We start from the raw sequence: 20,961 nt of genomic DNA on the forward strand, positions 1-20,961 counted from the left end.
AGATGTCCTCATGTGGACAAGGGTCGACTTTGAGGAAAATTTGGAATATGAGCATGTTTGACATTTATGTTCATTGTACTTCTCTATCCCTCAGTGTAAGTGCCACTATCTGTAAAATGGGGATAGATAATAATATTTATATTTTTGTTCTTTATGAGTTTCTGGTAATGTAGTAAGATCAAAGGATGAGTAGCTGATATATACATGTATCCTTGCAACGACAAGAAAACCTAAGGAAGAAATCTAGCATATCAGGTAGAATATTTGTTCCACATAATTTATGAGAGGACATGGACAAGAACTCCAGAAATCAGTCAATTAATAAACATTTAATAAGCATCTACTATGTTACAGGCATTGTGCTAAACCCTGTGGATATAAACAACAACAACAACACACCCCTCTGGCCTTGAGGAACTCAGAAAACATACAAACAAATCACAGAAATGCATACATATATAATACATATACACATATATATATGTGTGTGTGTATACATAAATATGCATTCATATAATATATGATTAATTGGAAATAATTGAGAGGGGCTCCATTAGAATTTAGTGATATTAGGAAAAGCTTGCTATAAAAGATGGATATTTGTTGGGACCTAACAGAAGTCAGGGAATGCAGTAAGCAGAAATGAGGAGGGAGAGCACTCCTGGTAGGAAGGATAGTCAAAGAGAAATATTCCTTCAACAACCAGACCAGTTATCACTAGACTGAAGAGTATGTGGTATGGAGTAAAGTATAAGAAAACGGAAAGGTATGTTGGGGGTATGGGTTATGAAGGAATTGGAATTCCAAACAGAACATTTTGTACCTGGAGGCAATAGGAAGCCACTAGAGTTTATTGAGTATGTTAGAGGATTGGAAGATGGGAAAAAGAAGTGACATAGTCAGACATGATTTAGGAAAATCACTTTGTTGACTGAATTGAGAATGGATTGGAGTCAGGAGGAACTTGGGTTGGTAGAACTATTAGTAGGCTATTTAATAGTCTAGACATAAAGTGATGAGGGCCTGCACCAGAGAAATGGTAGTCAGAAAAGAAAATGAACAAATTTGAGTGATGTTGTGAAAATTGAAATTGATAGGTCTTGGCAACAGAGTGTATGATGGGAGATGGGCTGAGAGATAGTGAAGAATCAAGCATTAGTCATAAGTTTTGAGCCTGAGGGACTAGAAAGAAGGTGTTTTCCTCTATAGTAATAGGGAAAGTGGGAGCTCAGGAAGGCTGAGAGATACGAGTTCTATTTTGGAAATGTTTAGATTAATATATCTACTTGACATCCAGTTCAAGATATCTGATAGGCAGTTGAAGATGTTAGGTGAAAGGTCAGAAGAAAGGTGAAGTTAGATTAGGTATATTTGTGAATCATCAGCACAGAGATGATAATTAAATCCATGGGAGCTGATGAGATCATCAAATTATGTCATATAGGAAAAGAAAAGAATACCAGAATAGAATCCTGAGGGGCACCTATGCTTAAGAAGACATGTTCTGGATAAGGATCCATCAAAGGAGACAGAGGAGTGGTCAAATAGGCAAAAGGAGATCCACATAAAAGTGGTATCCTCAACACTCAAAGAGAAAAGAGTATCAAGAAAGAGAGATTGATCAACAGCATCAGAGGTTGCAGGGAGGTCAAGAAGAATGAGAAATGAAGAGTTACAGTCTTCATGGATGAAGTGAATATCGACATCAATGAAATCAGGGCAGCAAATTTAGACTTACTTTGCAAATTTGCAGTAAAATTAGACTTACTTTGTTATGAACAAAGTGCTTTGGGAATTAATCTGCTATCTGTGAATTCTTTGTTTATTTCAACTCAGTAGTACTTGGTAGGAGAATCATTCTGTGTATAACACCCTCTGGTGGGCTGAAGAGATAATACAACTTGTTTGAAGAGTAAATCCAAGGACTTGTCCCAATTCAAAGACATTGGAGAAGGACAAAATTAAAATTAGACAAAAGCTAAAAAAAAAAAAGGAAAACAATGGAAAATTAAAGGAAAAAACAAGTTTGTTTTTTTTTTTCCATTTAGTGGGAGACTAATCGCAACTAAGCTCCCAGAGCATATGATGATCTGCCAACAAGAAATGGAAACTTGGAGACAACTGGAATTCATACTTTCACACTCAGGTGAGAAAATAAAATATTGTAAATAAAAATTACTCCACTAATCCCACCACACATAGGGAAATCCATACATTTCTCTAATGGATCTCTGATAATGTATAAGAAAATTGAAAAGGAGGTCTAGACAAAAATCTCTCCCGAGGTCCCTGCAATATATAAGGCACCCCATGTTTCTCCCATATATATTAGCAAAACCACAGAACATTCCAAATGGAAGTCCAAACTGAATCATAGGAAAATTAGGTTCTTTCAAAAATAAATCCAACAAAACTTAAATGAATCCCAAACATTAGTGAGGCTTCAAAAATAGTATTGAGGATGACTGCAATCAACTCCTTAATTTTAGAGAAATTAATTGCTTAGATTTGATAGAGATGTGGGAACAGTGAAGAGCACAGAGAACCAAAGAGATATTGAAGAGATATGGGAAAAAGGGACCAATCCTTCATTATACTTCAGAAGCTCTTGAAATAGTCCATTTAAATGATATATTTTCTATTACAATTTGAACTACAGCATCCAAATAACTGAACCAGCACTTTGTAACTGGGAACTCAGAAATGATTGGAGTCCAATTATGCTTGTGGTTTCACAATTACACAATTATCAGTTCCAAATACCAGGGGACAGGAGACCAACTCTGAAAAAGGTAGCATTCAGCCCATGGCCCCATTTCTGTTTTTCTTAACTCTGGTGAAGGTATTAAATTGCACACAACACCTTCAATATAAACTATACAGAAGCACACAAAACACACCCTTTCCCAACATCTTTTTCCACCCCATGAACTGTCTGCTCACTGCATTTAGCTCATATGAAATTAAATAAAATGATTTGGGGAGAAAGAAAATGAAACTCACCTTAATTTTTAATTTCTAGTGAGCATTGTTTTGAGGATATAAATGCAGCTGAGAGCTGACAGTAACATGAAGATAAGGAAAGGAAGTAAAAGAGTAGTTCTTCATGGTAACAGAAGAAAAAGAATAATGATCATCAATGTCAATAGGGCAAGAAGTCTCCAGTGGAGTGTTCAAAGTATCTGAGGTTGGCCTGCTGTCATTTAATTTTTGCCAATATTTTTGATAAAGGTATAATTGCCATGAACAGCACATTTGTAGCTATCAGTAAAACTGGGAGTAATAGCTAAAACACTGGATGACATAGTAATGATGCAAAAAAAAAAATAACATCTGGAAAATGAGGCAGAATCTAGTGAGATGAATCTCAGTAAGCCCTCTCTTGAGAGCACCACCATTTTCCCCAATGCTCAAGCTCAAAACCTTAGCATCATCCTCCTTCACACCCTACATATCCAATCTGTATCCCAAATCTTGTCAATTTTACCTATGCAGCATCTTTCATATATACCCTCTTCTCTCCTCTCATACTCCCCTAAGTTCGGTATAGGACATGATCATTTCACATCTGAGTTATTGAATTAGTTCTCTAGATTATCTCTCCACCTTATTTCTCTCCACTTAATTCCATCCTTCATTGAGATATGAAATTGATCTTTTTAAAGTTCAAGTCTGACCATGTCAGCTCCTCTCCCTGATTCAATAAACTTCAGTGACTCCTTATTACCACAAGGATCAGCTATAAAATATTTTGTTTGACATGTGAAGCCTGTAACAACATGGCGTCTTCCTACTTTTCCAGTCTTCTTACACTTTGCTCCTTTCCATTTTCTCTCTAATCTAACAACATTAGATTCCTTTCAATTCCTTGAACATGACACTCCTTTTTCTGATTCTTTGAGTTTTTACTGGCTTTCCTCCATGCCTAGAATGCTCACATTCCTCACCTCTATTTCTTGGATTCCCTGGCTTCCTCAGCTCAAATTCTTTGTCTGCAAGATTTCTCTCTTCACATCCCCATCACCAAACTCCAACTCTCCCTGCTCATACCTTGCTTCTGAGGTTATGTTCCATTTATAGCATATATATTTATATCTAGATCTACATCTAGATCTAGTTCTAGATCTACATGTATAGGTATTTGCCGGTGTCCTTTCCAATGTGAGCACCTTGAGAACTAAGTCTATTATTTTTGCCTTGTTTCATATTCCCAGTATTTGTGACACAGTGTTTAGAACATATGATTTTTTTTTGTTGTTTGTTTTTTTGGGGTTTTTTTTAGTGAGGCAATTGGGGTTAAGTGACTTGCCTAGGGTCACGCAGCTAGTAAGTGTTATGTGTCTGAGGCCGGATTTGAACTCAGGTACTCCTGACTCCAGGGCTGGTGCTCTATCCACTGTGCCACCTAGCTGCCCCAGAACATATGATTTTTAAATAAGTTTATTGATTGTTCAAAAAAGAAAAATGCAAAATCTTGTAAAATGCATAAACAAGTTAGGTTTATAAATAAAAAGATCTGAAAGGCTCTATGGACTACAAACTCAACATAGGACAATAGTGTGATGGGATAGGCAAAAAAGGAAATGAAATTTTGAGATGGATTAAACTTAATAGAACTTCCATCACTAAGGTCGTGATCACTCCTCTTTATTATGCCCTTATCAGACTTCATCTGGAATATTTTGGTCATAATCTGGAGAGGGCACAAAGTATGGCAATCAGGATAGTGAAGTGCCTGTTGAGTTCCTGCTATATGAGATTCAGTTGAAGAACTTGGGGAATTTTATCTTGGAGTAGATGAGACTAAGGATGGCCATGATAGCAATGTTAATGTAATTGAAAGTATGTCATTTGGAAGAAAAATTATATTGATTCTGTTCTAAATCAGAATGAATAACTAGGAACAACAGAGAGAAGTTACAAAGGGGCCAATTTGGCTTTCATGTCAGGAAAAACAAACAAACAACAACAAACAACTCATTATAACTTAAATTGTCAAGAAGTGGAATGGGCTTCCTGGAAAAGGAATGTGTTCCCCTTTCTTAATGGTCCTAAATCAGAGGATAGGAAAGTACTTCTTGAGTATGTTTTGCAGTGTGGAATTCTTTTTGGATTTTGGTACTTGATGGCCACTGAAGTCCTTTACAACTTGAAATTTGATAATTATTTTTATTTACATTATTGTCTTCTATTGTATTGGAGAGCTGGCCTTTGACTAACAGCTCAGTCTGAAAAAGATCATAATATAATTACAAGCTATTAATGATGTGTCAATCTAAATATAAAGATGTGGTCACAAACAAGTGATACCAATTCTCTTTTGAGAGTTATCATCAAATTATGTAGTTGTTATCTACCAACACTGTCAATATCCAGGACATTCTCCCTTCTTTTTCTTTTCTTTTCTTTTTTTTTTTTTTTTTTGCAGGGCAATGAGGGTTTAAGTGACTTGCCCAAGGTCACAGAGCTAGTGTCAAGTGTCTGAGGCCATATTTGAACTCAGGTCCTTCTGAATCCAGGGCCGGTGCTTTATCCACTGCGCCACCTAGCTGCCCCTCTCCCTTCTTTTTCAATGAACTCAGCTACTGACTTAGGGTATTCATTCCATTCCTTTCTCTCATACATACTGATGTTGCTTCAAAAGATCGTGACCTTCTTGTTCCTTTATCTCCTTACTTCATTTGTAACTTTCTTGAGCTAACCATCTACTACACTTCAGTTATACACAAAGATGGTCACACGCTCAACCTTACCATCGCCCACAATCATTCCAATTCTTTCATCAAGAAGTCTAACTTTTCTTTATCCAATCATCATATCTTATTATTCCAATTATCCTTATCCTTCATCCTCACTGTGACCTGAACTATCCCCCCAACTCAGTATCTTGCTTGACTATCAGCCCTCTTCTTACTATAATCTTTTCCCTTTACAATATCAAACTTTCAGTTAACCATTTTCTATTCCTCCTCTCCTCTTTCTCAAATGCTTTGTTCCTTATTCTAATCTCCACTCATGGTTCATCAAAACACAACCCTGATTGCTCTCCCCATCCACTTCCCCTATTCCTACTCCTATGCTTCTGAACCGAGCTGGATAAAGTGTCACATTCATAGTAACCAGATCCACAACAAATTTATATTATCTAATACCAACTGCACACCTACTGCAATGAGACAATATATTTTTTTAAATCCTTTTTTGATTGTTGCAATTCTCTTCTCAAACCTTCAACAATATCTGTCCACTTTTCTCTCAATTCATGCTCTCACATTAGAATTTATTTAAAAATAATCAAAGATTTTTACTGAGAGCATATTATCAATGAACAATTATTAAGAAAAAAATTCACAAGAGCAGTAGAAAAAAATACACACACACATAAATATATATTTCCAGGAAGCTGTATGATAAAAAATGTAGGTGAGGTGGCTATATAACAAAAGTAAGAGATAATAAAAGAACAACCTATTGATACATTAGTATCTGCAGTGTCAAGAAATCAAAATAAAGGTGCCCAGAATATCATGAAGGACTTTTCTGGGAGATTTAGAGAGGATATGATCAACTATTACAAAGAATGAAAAGATATGGATATGATGTGATATGCATGATAAGATGGAGAGTACACACATTGTTAGGATCTCAGATCTGTAGCAGTATCAACACATTATTCTTTTAGATCAAGTCATAAAGCTAAGCCATTATAGCATGGCAATAATGTCTACAACTGAAAGCACAACAATCCTTGGTAATGAAATTTCTCCCAACGAATTCTTGAATCTTAAATAGACCTGGAACACTACTCCATCAAAGATCATATAATTTTGATCTTAGAGATAATATCTTGTCCAACTCCCTCTATTTATAGATGAGAAATAAGATTGAAAATGACTCATCTGAAGTCACACAAAGAAGTGAGTATTAAGTGCTGGGATAATAAGAATAATTAGTAATAATATTTATAAAACACTTTCTGCGTTCAGGAACTGTGCTGTCTTAAAATTATTATCTCATTTGATCCTCACAACAACCCTTTGATGTAGGTGCTATTGTTATTTCCACATTACAAATTAGGAAACTGAGACAAATAGAGATTCAGTGAGGCAAATAGAGATCCAGTGAATTGCCCAGGGTCACACAGGCAAGTTTAAACCTATGTGTCCTTAAATCTTTGCATTTTGGCTTTCGACCTCATCCTTTAACAAAAAACATTTCACTCTAATGTCACTAATGATCTCTTTATTGCCAATATATTGACCTTTTTTCAGTCCTAGTCTTTCTATACCTCTCTATAGCTTTTGATGAGATCAGTCACCCTCTTTTTCTTGATTCTCTCTTCTCTCTAAATTTCCATGATGATGCTCTCTGCTGGTTCTGCTCCTACATGTCTGATTTTTCTGTCTCTTTGATGGATCTTCTTCTACATCACACCTATTAACCATGGATGTTCCCCAAGGCTCTGTTCTGGACCCTCTTCTCTTTTCCATCTATTTTATTTCATTTCATGACCTCATCAACTTGGCAGGATTCAACTGTCATTTCTCAGTTCTACTTGTCTAGCTCTCACTGCTCTCCTTACCTCCAGGCAATTGTCTTTGTATACCTTGAATCTGATGTCACATGGGCATCTTTTTTTATTAATGAGGCAATTGGGGTTAAGTGACTTGCCCAGGGTCACACAGCTAGTAAGTGTAAAGTGTCTGAGGCCAGATTTGAACTCAGTTCCTCCTGAATCCAGGGCCTGTGCTCTATTTACTGTGCCAGCTAGCTGGCCCTATCCCATAGGCATCTTAAAGTCAATAAGCTCTCTCCCTTCCTGTACTTCTCTAATATTGTCAAGAGCACCACTATCTTCCCAGTCACCTAGGTTCAGGATCTATATGTCATTCTAGACTACTCACACTCTCTCAACTCCTCCATTTCCAATCTATGATAATGTCCTATCCACTTTGCTTTCATAACATCTCTTGTATTCACAACACTATTTCTTCTGACACTGCCACCACTTTGGTGCAGGCCCTCATTACATTACACCTGGACTATTGTGGTAATAATCTGATTGGTCTTGCTGCTTCAAGTCTCTTCCTATTTCAATACATCTTCCACTCTTCTGTCAAGTTAATCTTTCCAAAGTACAGGTCTGATGATGTTACCCTTCTATTATCTCTGAGGATAAAATTTAAAATCCTATGTTTGGTGTTCAAAACACTTCATTATCTGAACCCCTGCTATCTTTGTATTCTTCTTATACCTTACTAACTCCTAGATACTGTGTATTCCAGTGATTCTGACTTCCATGATGTTCCTCACACAGGACACTGCATATCCTTACTCTGGACATTTTTATTCACTGTTCCCCATGCATAGAATGTTCTCCTTCCTAATCTCTGACTCCCATCAGGACTACCCTTAATTTATACATGTGTGTATACATACATATATCTCTTTATGTATCTTGTTTATACATAGTTGTTGCATGTTGTCTCTTACATTAGACTTAACAGTTGTTTCTGTCTTATCTCTATTTGTGTGTGTGTGTGTGTGTGTGTGTGTGTGTGTTTGTGTGTGATTCTTCCTTCTTCTCTCTAACTTTCTGTGTATCCCAATTGCTTTACTCAGTACTAGGGACCTAGTTTAATCAATCAATTAACTAAGTTTATTTAAATTAAATAATTTGATTAAATTGTTCTAGATGCTAATTAATTAATTTGCTAATTAAGATGTCTCAGCTGACTGACCTACTGCTCTTTCCTCTACACTATGAGTAGTCAAAAATAGCTGCTTTGAAATGATCTACTTTTGGAAGAGAAGACACATACTGGATTACTCACATGTTATTTGGAATTGTCTTCTTTCCACTGCTGAAATCAGAAATAGTTGCCTCAAGGTGAGATAATATTGAATAAGCTAAGGGCATATTGATAGGACTACTGCCAAGACTCTTCTCTTAGTGGAACCTCAACATTCACAATCTTGTTCAGTTTCCAGGAACATCCTTATAATAGGGAATTAAAAAACACAAGGCAAATATTTGAGTCTCAGGGGGCTCATTTGACTTTCAGCACTTTTCAGAATAATGTGATAAGAAAATAGGAAGTTTCCAAGGAAAAGAGACACATGGTAAGGATGGAAGCAGGCAATATGTATAAATCATTGTTGTATAAAAAAGCTAGTCCTGAGAGGATATAATACTTGCTTAATTTCCTTTATTTAGCAGAAGAATGTCTAAAAGTTTTTATCTATATAGATTACCAAATAGACTGCTTTAATTGAGCTGAACAGTCAAACTAGTTAAATAGTAGGCTAATTTAATAAGCACTTAGGTGGTTTAGTGTACAGAGATCTGGGTCTGGAATCAGGAAGACCTGAGTTCAAATTTGACTTCAGATGCTTACTAGCTATGTGGCCTTGTGCATATCACTTGACCTCTGCTTCCCTTAATCCACTGGAGAAGGAAATGGCAAAGCATTCCAGTATCTCTACCAAGAAAATTCCATGGAGAGTATAGGCATGCTATCATCCATTGGGTCACAAAGATTCAGGCATGACTAAACAACAACAACAACAGCAACAATTCAATTAAATCTCTAATTTGACTGAGTTTTGCCTGATATAATCACCTGCATTGACTAGTCATGTTGGTGTTTAAAAGAGTTACAGATGGGATGGATTCCTGAAACAAAAATGGCTTACATGGCAGAGGCACTGAAAACATGCATTCATTGTTACTGCTCAAAGATTGCTTTAAATTTGATCAAATTCATTTCCACAAACAATTATTAACTTCCTGCTATATGATTGGTATAGGGGATATAAAAACAAAATAGCTTCTACCCTCAAGAAGCTTATATCATATTTGCTGGGAGGAGCAGCTAGGTGGCCCAGGGGATAGAGCATTGGCCCTATAGTCAGGTGGTCCTGAGTTCAAATCCAGCCTCAGACACTTGACACTGATTAGCTATGTGACTGACCCTGGGCAACTTAACCCCAATTGCCTCACCAAAAATAAAATAAAAATTACTTGGGAAACTCTAAAGCATCTTCCCTTTTCAATTTTCTTAAGATAGACATGGAAAAACCATTCTCTAATATAGATTTTACTTTATATGTTCATCCTGGATATAAGCCTAGGGAGACACGTATATATGGATAATTCAATGGCATATATCTAACTTAAGGAAAAAAAAAGATTCTGATTCCAGACTTTTTCACAGAGAAATTGATAATAGTGGCATCATAGATCAATTATTTAAATTTAAGAACAAGGACACCATCTACAAAAAGTACTGATTTTTATCACTGTGAAAGAATTTTCCTTGTAGAAGATCTATATGTTTGCAGTCAGATGAAAGTAATAATCAGATCAAATAATTGGTGGTCATTTATTTAGCATAGAGATAAAATCTACTCTGTTATTTGTCCAGCACCCCACATCAAATATCACCTGATCATCATGATATTATGTCACATTTGAGATGTATTGATATACTTCAAGCATTTATTCAGTGAAATTAGCCTGAAGGTGGAATCCAGTTCTAGTTAATTGTGGAATGAGTCTTCAGATAATAAGGTGGTAATTAATAATAATAGCAACAACAGCAAATATTTGTATTATGGCTACTATGTGGCAGGCATTATAGTAAGTACTTTACAAATACCATCTCATGCAATTTGTATAATAATCTGTGAGGTAGGTGCTATAATAATCCCAATTTTATAGTTCAAGAAACAGTCAGACAAAGGTTAAGTGGTATGCCCAGGCTTCCATAGCTAGGAAGTGTCTGAGACTAGATTTGAACTCAGATCTTCTTGATTCCAAATCCAATTATCTATTCACTGTACCAACTAGCTGCCTAATAAAGAGTTGTTATATTTAAAATCCACTAACTAAATTAATACTTAGTTATCTATATGGTAACTAAATCATGATATCAAAATAATTAATTCTTAGCAGAAGCTCTTACTATATTTTTTTTCCTCCAAAGACTGTATGTGCATTTTTAGCTCTGCTAAGCACTCCTCTCGTAACATTTCTTATTAACACCTTCTGGATACATGATGTTATCCCAAGACAGATATATTTCATGTTTTCTTTTCTTTCTAACACCATTTTTGAACTACTTCCTCAATCTGCACTTAGTCTTATAGGCTGGGTCACCAGAAGGGAGCTGCTACCCTTGGGTCCTAAAACTAACATTGTGAATAGTTACTCTTACTGCTGCTTTTGCTCATAAGCACCCACCAGTGTATTTCTTGTTAACAATCAGCCAATAGACCTAATTAGATGTTTGCAAAGGTATTTACTGATAGTGTAAGAAAAGTTGACACAAAGCAAGTCTTTCAAAAACATGGGTGTATTCTACTAAAAATAAAGACAATGTCCCTTGGAAGAATAGGTTCAATGGTAGTTAGGAAATTTTCAGGCAAAGGATAAATCACAACTCTTGTGAGTTCAGCATATAGATACTCCCTCTCTTTTTAGAGTCTTTACACAACTCTTATGGAATTAATAATAAGAGAAATAGTAGTGTTTATGCTGATTGTGCTGCTCAGTTCACTTCCCATATTGGCAAATATCTTGATTTCACAGCCAGCACTCTGCTCCAAAATGAGGGGTACTGCCAGGACTGTCCTGGAGCCAGCTCTAATTTACTTAACAGAACTGATTATTAAATTTTCAGTGATTATTTACCCCTTAGAAATTGACAATTGCTACAGATTAGGGCATGGTTCATTGTATTGTTAATTGTCTAGGCTTTAAAAAGTGTTAATAATGAAGATTAAACTTAAAAGTGTGTGTATGTGCATACATTTTCCCTCCCCACCCCTTCCAAACCTCCCCAGACTCTGAGAATCTGGGTGTTAGACATTTGCCAACAGCCCCCTGCATCACTTTATAAACATTGCTTGAACTTATCAGGAGGGGAGTAGATGTTGTAGGAAATGAAGTCCTTATAAGACTGGAGGGCTGGCTAGTGACTGTAGGCTAATGATAAAAATGAGTAATTCCTACTTTAAAGTTGACATTAAATATTGGTAAAAATGATTAGCACAGTGCACGAGATATAGTAGGCACTAAATAAATGTTTATTCCTTTCCTCTCCATTAATTATTTTATTTGAAACTCACAACATCTCAGATAACGCTCCTTGAAACTGACTACCAGAAGTAGTCTCCATGAGTGTCTTTGGGTGCATGCCTCTGTTCTCAGCTAGATACATTATCTTCTACTGAATCAGTAGCTCTGAATACCTGGATCAAATTATGAGGTATTTTCTCCTTTTATAATGCTTTTATAGGGGCAGCTAGGTTGTGCAGTGGATAGAGCACTGGCCCTGGAGTCAGGAGTACCTGATTTCAAATACAGCCTCAAACACTTAACACTTACTAGCTGTGTGACCCTGGGCAAGTCACTTAACCCCAATTGCCTCACTTAAAAAAAAAAAAAGGAAAAAAAATAATTCTTTTATATAGTCAAAAGAGTCATCCTCCCCATAGTACTCCGAAGCCTAAACTGATTCCAAAATGAATTACCCCACTCATATACAGACCCAATTGATATGACTGATTTCCTAACCAATCACAATATGTTTTTTGTATAATTGCCTTCTTTCAAAGGCCAAGGTACTATAATCCTCTCAATTTGATGAAGAAAATATTAATATACTGTTTAGGGCTTGCATAAAGTTATTTTAGTAACTACTTTACACTTTGTGATTACATTCTGGGTCATCTGTGATTATAACAACTGAGGTAAGTTGGTTGATCACCAAGTATTTATCAAACATCTACTATGTGTGTGAAACATGGAGGATACAAAAAAAAAGGCAAAAGATAATTCCTACTTTCAAGGAATTCACAGCCTGATGGAGGAAATAATATGAATATAATTATATGCATAGAAGGTATATTAAGGGTAAATTGTCACCAAGTAAATAATTATCAGATTGAAGACATTAGCATTAGGGGGAATCACAAAAGGCTTCCTGTAGAAGGTGGAATTTTGTCTGGGACTTTAAGGAATCCAGGAAAGCCAGGTGGTGGAGATGAGAAGAGAGAAAATTCTCGGCATGAAAGACAGAAGAATAGAATTTTAGAAACTGAGAGATAGAGTCACTTGTTCTAGGGACAGCAAAAAAGGCCAGTGTCACTGGATCAAAGAGTATCTGGCAGTGGGTAGGGTATAAGAAGACTGGAAATGTAAGAGAGGACCAGGATATGAAAGACTTTGAACATTAAAAAGAGAATTTTATACTTGATCCTGGAAGTAATAGGGAACCATTACAGTTGATTGAATTGGGGGAGGTTGAGGGTGACATAGTCAGATGTATTTTAGGAAGATTGATTTGATAGTTGAATAGAAGATTAATTTATACTCATGTACTTTTACTCTCCCTATCCCAATAATATTAGACCCTTCCTCATTACTAGTTGTTTAAATAAAAAACCTCCTACTCTACCTCTTTAACCCTTCATTCTCATTTATTTCAACCTTCCCCCCACCACACAAACACACTGTTTCATACAAGTTCTGCCCACCCTCTGGAATACCTGCTCCACAAACAATAAACTTCCTCTCACCTTCAAACTCTTCTTCTCTCATTCCTCCATCTTTTGACATTCTCTGAGATCAGTCTCCCTCTGATTGCACTGTTTCTCTAATACTGGCCATATATATTTTTTTTTCACATTCCTCGTCAATCAAGGATGAGTCAGAATACTCCTTGTCCCCATTACAAACTTTTTCTTTCTTTTGACAATTCAGCAATCTCTCCTCCTTTCAAGTACTTGTTATGCAAAATTTATTGTCCTATCCACCTCTTAGCATTCTCCACTTCCCTGACACTTATGGCATTCTCCTTCCTTTCTCGGTAAGAATAATGACTATTCCATTGTCTCAGTCTTTAGCTGAACTCTTGCACTTATGCTGTGGAAGTTACCATAGGTGTTGATGTTCCATCAAATAACGTAATTTCCTAGTTCATTAATCAGCTCAGTTTCCATGACCTAATCTTCTACTCTACCAAGCTACAAAAAGAGTAGGGCAGATCCTTGTTCTTGCTATCACCCACTTGCATGGCCATAAAATCTGAAATCCTTTTGTTCTTATGATAATATTTGATTATCCCATGTTACTCTATGACTTCTTTTTTGTGGGGCAATGAGGGTTAAGTGACTTACCAAGGGTCACACAGCTAGTTAATGTCAAGGTCTGAGCCAGATTTGAACTCAGGTCCTCCTGAATCCAGGGCACTGTGGTACACTATCCCCAATTTTTATCCCCAATCCTGTTCTTTCTTCCTCCCCATGACCTCCATTCTATCCATCTCTGTTCATTCCCAGACTGTCACCCTGGTACTGGCTATTCTTCATCTTAAAACCTAGGTGAACCAAGTCAATTCTTTATTATCTTAATTTCTTAAATCCCTTGGCCTCTGGCCTTATTGACAATCATGACTTGTTATTTTCCACTTCTGAATTACTCCCATCATCTTCCTTCTTCGGTCCTATTAATGTACTATTTATGATCATAAAATCATGTTTATTGAATGTTCTACAAATTTGTTATGCAATTTCATTAGGTCCCTAAGTGAAGAAAGACTATTATTTTACTCTTCACTAATTAAGTCTGTATCAGACTCATTACACGCCCTTTTCTAAACAGGAACTAGTGAAGCATCTGATGTACCTTCTTGTGTTACCCTTTCTTTCAGCTGTGGAGCTTGCCTTATTCTGTACTAAAAAGAGGCCATTTTCTGAGAGGTCCTTCTCTATTTTTTATCCAATAATCCTCTCACATTATATCTTGCTACCTTCTTCTTCAGACCATGATCTATTGAATATATACACAGCCTTCCTCCTTGTCAACACAAATTCCTCTAGTTTCACACTTGAACCCATCCCCTTCTATCTTCTTCAGAAGATTGCCCCCAATGACAGTCCTGTTCTCTTTCTCTAATATTTAGTCTCTTCCTATCTATTTGTTCTTTTCTTGCTGCCTGCAACCACACCCTTGTCTCCTCCATCCTTACAAACAAATCTCACTTGATTCAACCGTTCCTATTGTCATCCAATATCTTCCTTCTCTTTTAGACTAAAAACCATGAAGAAAATCAACTAGAATGGGTACTTTCATTTTCTTTCCTCTCACTCATTTCTAAATCCTCTACAATCTGGATTCCAAACTTATCATTCAACTGAAACAGATCTCCCCAGTTACCAAATAATTTCTTAATTGCCAAAATAAATGGCCTATTCTCAACCATCCACCTTCTTGTACTCTTTGTAACTTTTGACATTGTTGATCACATTCTTCTCTTGGGAACTATCTCCTCTTTGATTTTCTTATCATTCTTCTTTCTTTGTTTTGTTCCTACTTGTCTTATTTCTCCTTCTCAGCCTATTTTGCTTAAGATTCATCCATGTCACATGTATGTGTCCCCCAGGGCTCTGTCCTAGGTTCTCCTCTTCTTTTTTGTAATATCTTGCTTGATAATTATTCAGTACCCATGAGTTTACTTTTTATCTTTAGATGATTTCCAGATCTAAAAATCATGCCTAGTGTTTCTCCTGAACTCCTGTCCTAAATTGTCAAGTGCTTATTTAGAATTTCCTACGAATTAGATCCTGTGGAAAATTTAAACTCCAAATCAAATCAATAAGCATTTGAAAACACTTACCATGACCCAGACACTCTGTTGAAGATACAAAGAAAAGAAATCAAAAGCAAAACACACACACACATACACACACACACACACACACACACACACACACCCCAAACAAAAAGTCCCTCCAAGAGCTCACATTCCTGTAGAGGAATGCATAGTCCAAAATAAAATTGATCCTTCTTTTTTCAAACTTTGTTCTCAGTTTCGAGTGCTTCTCTGTTTTATCCTAAAAATTTCACTCTCATTCACCATGTAAAGCTAATTAATTACCAAATCTGGTGATTTCTACCTTCATAACATCTCTTTTCTGTATCTACTTTTCTCCTCTCACATAGCTACCATCTTAGCTCAGGTCCTGATCACCAAAAACCTTGACCACTGGTCTCTCTGTCAGTTGCTTATTTATTTACTCTGCCAATGGAATGTGAGCTTCTTGAGAGTTAGAACTATTTGATGATTCATTTTATAATTTGTTCTTACTACATGGAATGGCATAACTGTGAGTGCTTAATAAGTGTTAATTGATTGAAATCAAACCTCTAATGTTTATTGCCTGCTTTAACCTGAAGCTACTCAATTAACTTCTCTGTTTCTCAAGTTCCTCATCTATACAAATGAGATAGTTTGACTAAATTACCAGTGAGGTTCCTTCCCCCTCTAAATCTATGATGGATTTCGCCTAAAAATATGCACTCAACATTTTTTTTGGGGGGAAGTTGCTTTGGTGGAAAAGTTTGCAGACATATGACCTCTTATTTATTAATTGAATTGGGGAAAAAAAGGTCTTCTTTTAAAGAAACAATGTATAGAACAGAATATTTTTCAAAGATTAAAACTGACTATTGTCCAATCACAGTTGCTCCATTGAAAGCAGCATGTGTGTAGTCAGTCTTACATATGGGGCAGGTGGCAGAGTCCCTCATAGGAAAGGTGATGGGGCAGAATTCCTTCTATGACTTCCTGGGGATTATTGCATTGAGCAGAAAGAAGAGTAGGTTGTACTTCTTTTATTTTTTATTTTTTCATGAAAAGGAGGGAGGGGAAAAGCAATAAAGCAAAAAAGCATTTCCTACAGGTAGCCTTAAATCATTCAGCACAGAGGCCCTTAGGGAGCTACCCGGTTCCTCTTTCCTTTCTAGAATGAGCTTTTTGGCTAAATGTTCCTCATCGAATGCTCAATGTCTTCACCTGGCTCTCTAAGGACTTTTACCCAGACTTGTTCTGGCATGACAACATCCCGGCTTCTTCAGAAATGGCCTTTACCCATGCATCACTTTCAAAAAATATTTCAATGGCTCCCTTGTGGCAGCCTCTGAAAGTTCTGTTTTGTTTGTGATAATGTGCTAATGCCCTGAGACATAACATAAATTTTCTCCTTGCATCATCATTTGTCGAAGTCACAACATGGGGTTAGAAACAAAGAAAGAAAGAGAACAAGAGAGAGAGACAGAGAGAGAGAGACAGAGAGAGAGACAGAGAGAGACAGAGAGAGAGACAAAGACAGAGAGACAAAGAGACAGAGAGGCAGAGAGAGACATAGAGAGACAGAGAGAGATAGAGACAGAGACAGCAAGACAGAGACAGACACAGAGACAGAGAACCAAAGGCAGAGAGAGACAGAGACAGAAACAGAGAGTCAGAGAAACAAAGACAGACACACAAAGACAGAGAGAAATGAAGAAAGAAAATAACAAAAAAAAAGGAAATTTGGCTTTCCTTTTATTTTTCCCTGTGCAACCCCCCCCCATCCCCTCCTTAATCACTAAAACATCTGATTGAACAGAGAAGGGGCTGCTAAAATAAACACTAAACTGTCACATATCTCACTTTGGGGCTATTTGTTCAGATTCTCTTCCTAATTTTCTTTTTTTCCTTTCTCTCTTCTTCTTTCTTCAATCCTTTCTTTCATTCCTTCCTTCCTACCTTCCTTCTGAAGTTATTTTGTAAAGAAAGAGCACAATATATTAAAGACACTTTACCACCCAGGCAGAGAAAATACTTCATGAGGTTGGATCAACTTGCTCCTTTTCCATGTCAAGTCATCACCTTGGACCAGCAATATCAGATGGAAAAATGTGTCGTTGGTGTGAAATCTGTTTTATTATCAGCACATTAGTAATCTCCATATGACAAACTTCCTTCCTAGAATGTTTGCCAATATCCACTAACACTGTTCTAATAATACCCCACACAAGTTGTTCCACTTCAAAGCCATGTTTAACAATAGTACAAAATCTTCAAACCCTTTGACCCAACATTCCCATGAATGGTAATATGCTCCAAATAGGTCAATGGCATAAAGGAATATTTTGTGTTTTTTTAATAAGAAGAAGAATGATGATGATTATGATGGCTGTCATTTATATTGACCTTTACTGCTTGAAAATCATTGTAAAAACATTATCTCATTTTATCCTCATGGTATCACTGGGAGATAGCTACTATTATTATTTCTATTATGTTGTTGAAAAAACTGAGTCAGAGTTAAGTGACTCAGGGTCACATAGCTAATATCTGAGACTGGGCTTGAATTCAGGGCTTTTTGAGTCTCCCAGTCTAGCACTCTACCTACTATACCATCTAGAAGCACTTTTTGTAATAGGAAAAACAAACAGATGTAGAAACAAAATTGATTGGGGGGGGCAGCTAAACCAACTGTAGAATAAAGGAAGATTATTTCATAAAAATAAATAATGAGTATAAGGAATTCAGACAAAAATAGGGAGACTTATACGAGGTGGTATAGGGTAAAGGAAGCAGAGTTAATAAGCCAACATACACAGTAGCTCCAAAAATTATAAATTCTTTTGAAAACTATAAATTGCTAGAACAATGATTATTTGCAATAAATAATATTGATAATGGAGAACTTATGATTAAATTTACTTTTCTTCTCTGAGGATGGAGTTACATGTGTGAAATGTAATATTTGCTCTTAGACCATAAATGCTCTGTCTACTGATTTTGATTAAACTTCTTTTATAAAATAATGTAAATATGTATGTATGTATACACACCCACATGCACATGCACTATATATATGTGTATATGTATATATATATATATATATGTATATGTATGTATGTATATCTACACACACACATATGGGTTAAGGGTACTGTAGTATAAAAATGAAGGCAATAAAACTAAAAGAAAAAAAAGTCTGTTGTTGTTCCTGAATATCAAATTCTTCCTGACCCTACTTGGTGTTTTCTTGGCAAAGATAATGAAGTGGTTTGCCATTTCCATCTCCAACTCCCTTTGCAGATGAGGAAAATGAGGCAAACGGGGTGATGTAACTTGCCCAGGGTCACACAGCTAGTAAGTGTGTGAGGACAGATTTGAATTCAGGTCTTTCTGTCTCCTGGGCCCAATTTTCTATCCACTGCCACATATAGCTTCACCCTACCCACCCCCAATATATATATATTCATAAAAAAATGAGCAAATGTTAGCTCTTGCTAATGTTGCCATGTTATCCTTAAGAATGTATTCCCTGAGATTTATGTTCCTAACATAAAATTGTATCTTTTCATTGCAAGTGAATTAACAAATATTATTAATAACCTACTCTGCACTAGGCACTATTAATAAAAGCAAAGTTAAGTGGACTGTGCCCTCCCCAAGCAAACTATATTGAAGATTCCACCACAGACAACAGGTTCCCCTGGACCACTCCATAGAATGTCAGTGGGACAATGAGAGTAGCAAATGGACAGATAAACAAACAAACAAACAACAAACCCCTGATAATCTTATCTAATGGCTTCAGCTGATATTTCATTGATATGGCCAAGCTTTGGCTGTATAACCTGCCTGCTATAAATACATAGACACTTGAAAAATATTTTTTGAGTATAAACTTCACTGTGTTTCTGCATATAAAAGTCATCGCTCCACTCTTAAACTGTTTGTAGTCTAATCCATGATTTAGAGGCAATTAGATTGTGCAATACATAGAGTATTGGAACTGATGTTTAGGAAGATCCAGCCACATATAAACACTGTCTATGTGACTATGCCTCAATTTTCTCATTTTTAAAATGGAATCATAATACCAACTCTCTCCCAGGGTTATACAAAGATAAAATGAGGTAATATTTAAAAAGTGCTCAACAAAACTTAATGTGCTATACAATTGTTAGCTATTATTATTCATGGTTATGAATTTTTCTAAACTGTTCATGAAAGACAGAAAGGAAACAAAGGTAAAAATGTTGTTTCAAATATAAGTATAAGATACATAGAAACTCTACAAATTGAAGGATTGTGGGTTAAGCTAGGGTATACGTACACACACACACACACACACAATAAAAGCAATTTTTTCTAGGCAATAGGGAAGGGATATTCACTTCATGATGAGAATGGTGGCTAGCTGGCTAACCTACTGAAGATTTTAAATATTACTAAGAATAAAAGCAAATGCATTTACTTTATAGCAGGAAAAAAAAATTATATGAAAGAAAAATAATTCCTTACAGTAAGACCTGTAAAACACATATACCAGTGAGTTTCTATATTTCCTGACTCTAGATACCTATAAGAATAACATATAACCTAAGAAAGATAAATGAGGATACAATTTCCTGAAGGACGGAAAAGATCATCTTTAGAATGTTGATTCTATTATCATTTCCCTCACTGATTTATAAACTATTAAAATTGGAAGGGACTTTTATGATTTGGTCCCACCAGTTCATTTTACAGATGATGAACCCTTATAATAATAATGGTCAAATTATTTGCCCAAGTTCACATAATAAGGATAGATAGTGTCTTAGAAACAATGAATATTAATTTGGACAGACTTTAAGAGGTAGTAGAGAACTGAAGGGCCTGGTGTTCTGTAGTCCATTGGGATGATGAAGAGTCAGACATGTCTGACTGACTGAAAAACAATAACTTCACTATGAAGAATGTACATACTTTATAACTCTTAACTGGTAGGTGTCCTTGTCATTCCAAAGTGACATGAAGTACCCATAAAAACAAACAACAAAGGAAAAAAACAACAACCCTGAGATAAAACCTAAATGGAATTATGTTCCTGACATATTAATTACATTAGAGTCCTGATCCTGAGAACTCATCATATATATTTGGGGCCCTTGTATTCCTGACCATCTAGTATGAGTATAATCTTCATTATACTGGGAAGTATAATAATAGCTGAAACCTTGATGGTACACAAATATGCACAAATGAAATGTGTGTGCCTATATGTGGGCTAGAAACCTAGCTCTAGAAGGCTTCACTTCAAAGATGTGTTTATTACTCTGTCTTA

The sequence above is a fragment of the Dromiciops gliroides genome, chromosome 4 (genome assembly GCF_019393635.1).
Source record: "Dromiciops gliroides isolate mDroGli1 chromosome 4, mDroGli1.pri, whole genome shotgun sequence".
NCBI classification, from domain to species: domain Eukaryota; kingdom Metazoa; phylum Chordata; class Mammalia; order Microbiotheria; family Microbiotheriidae; genus Dromiciops; species Dromiciops gliroides.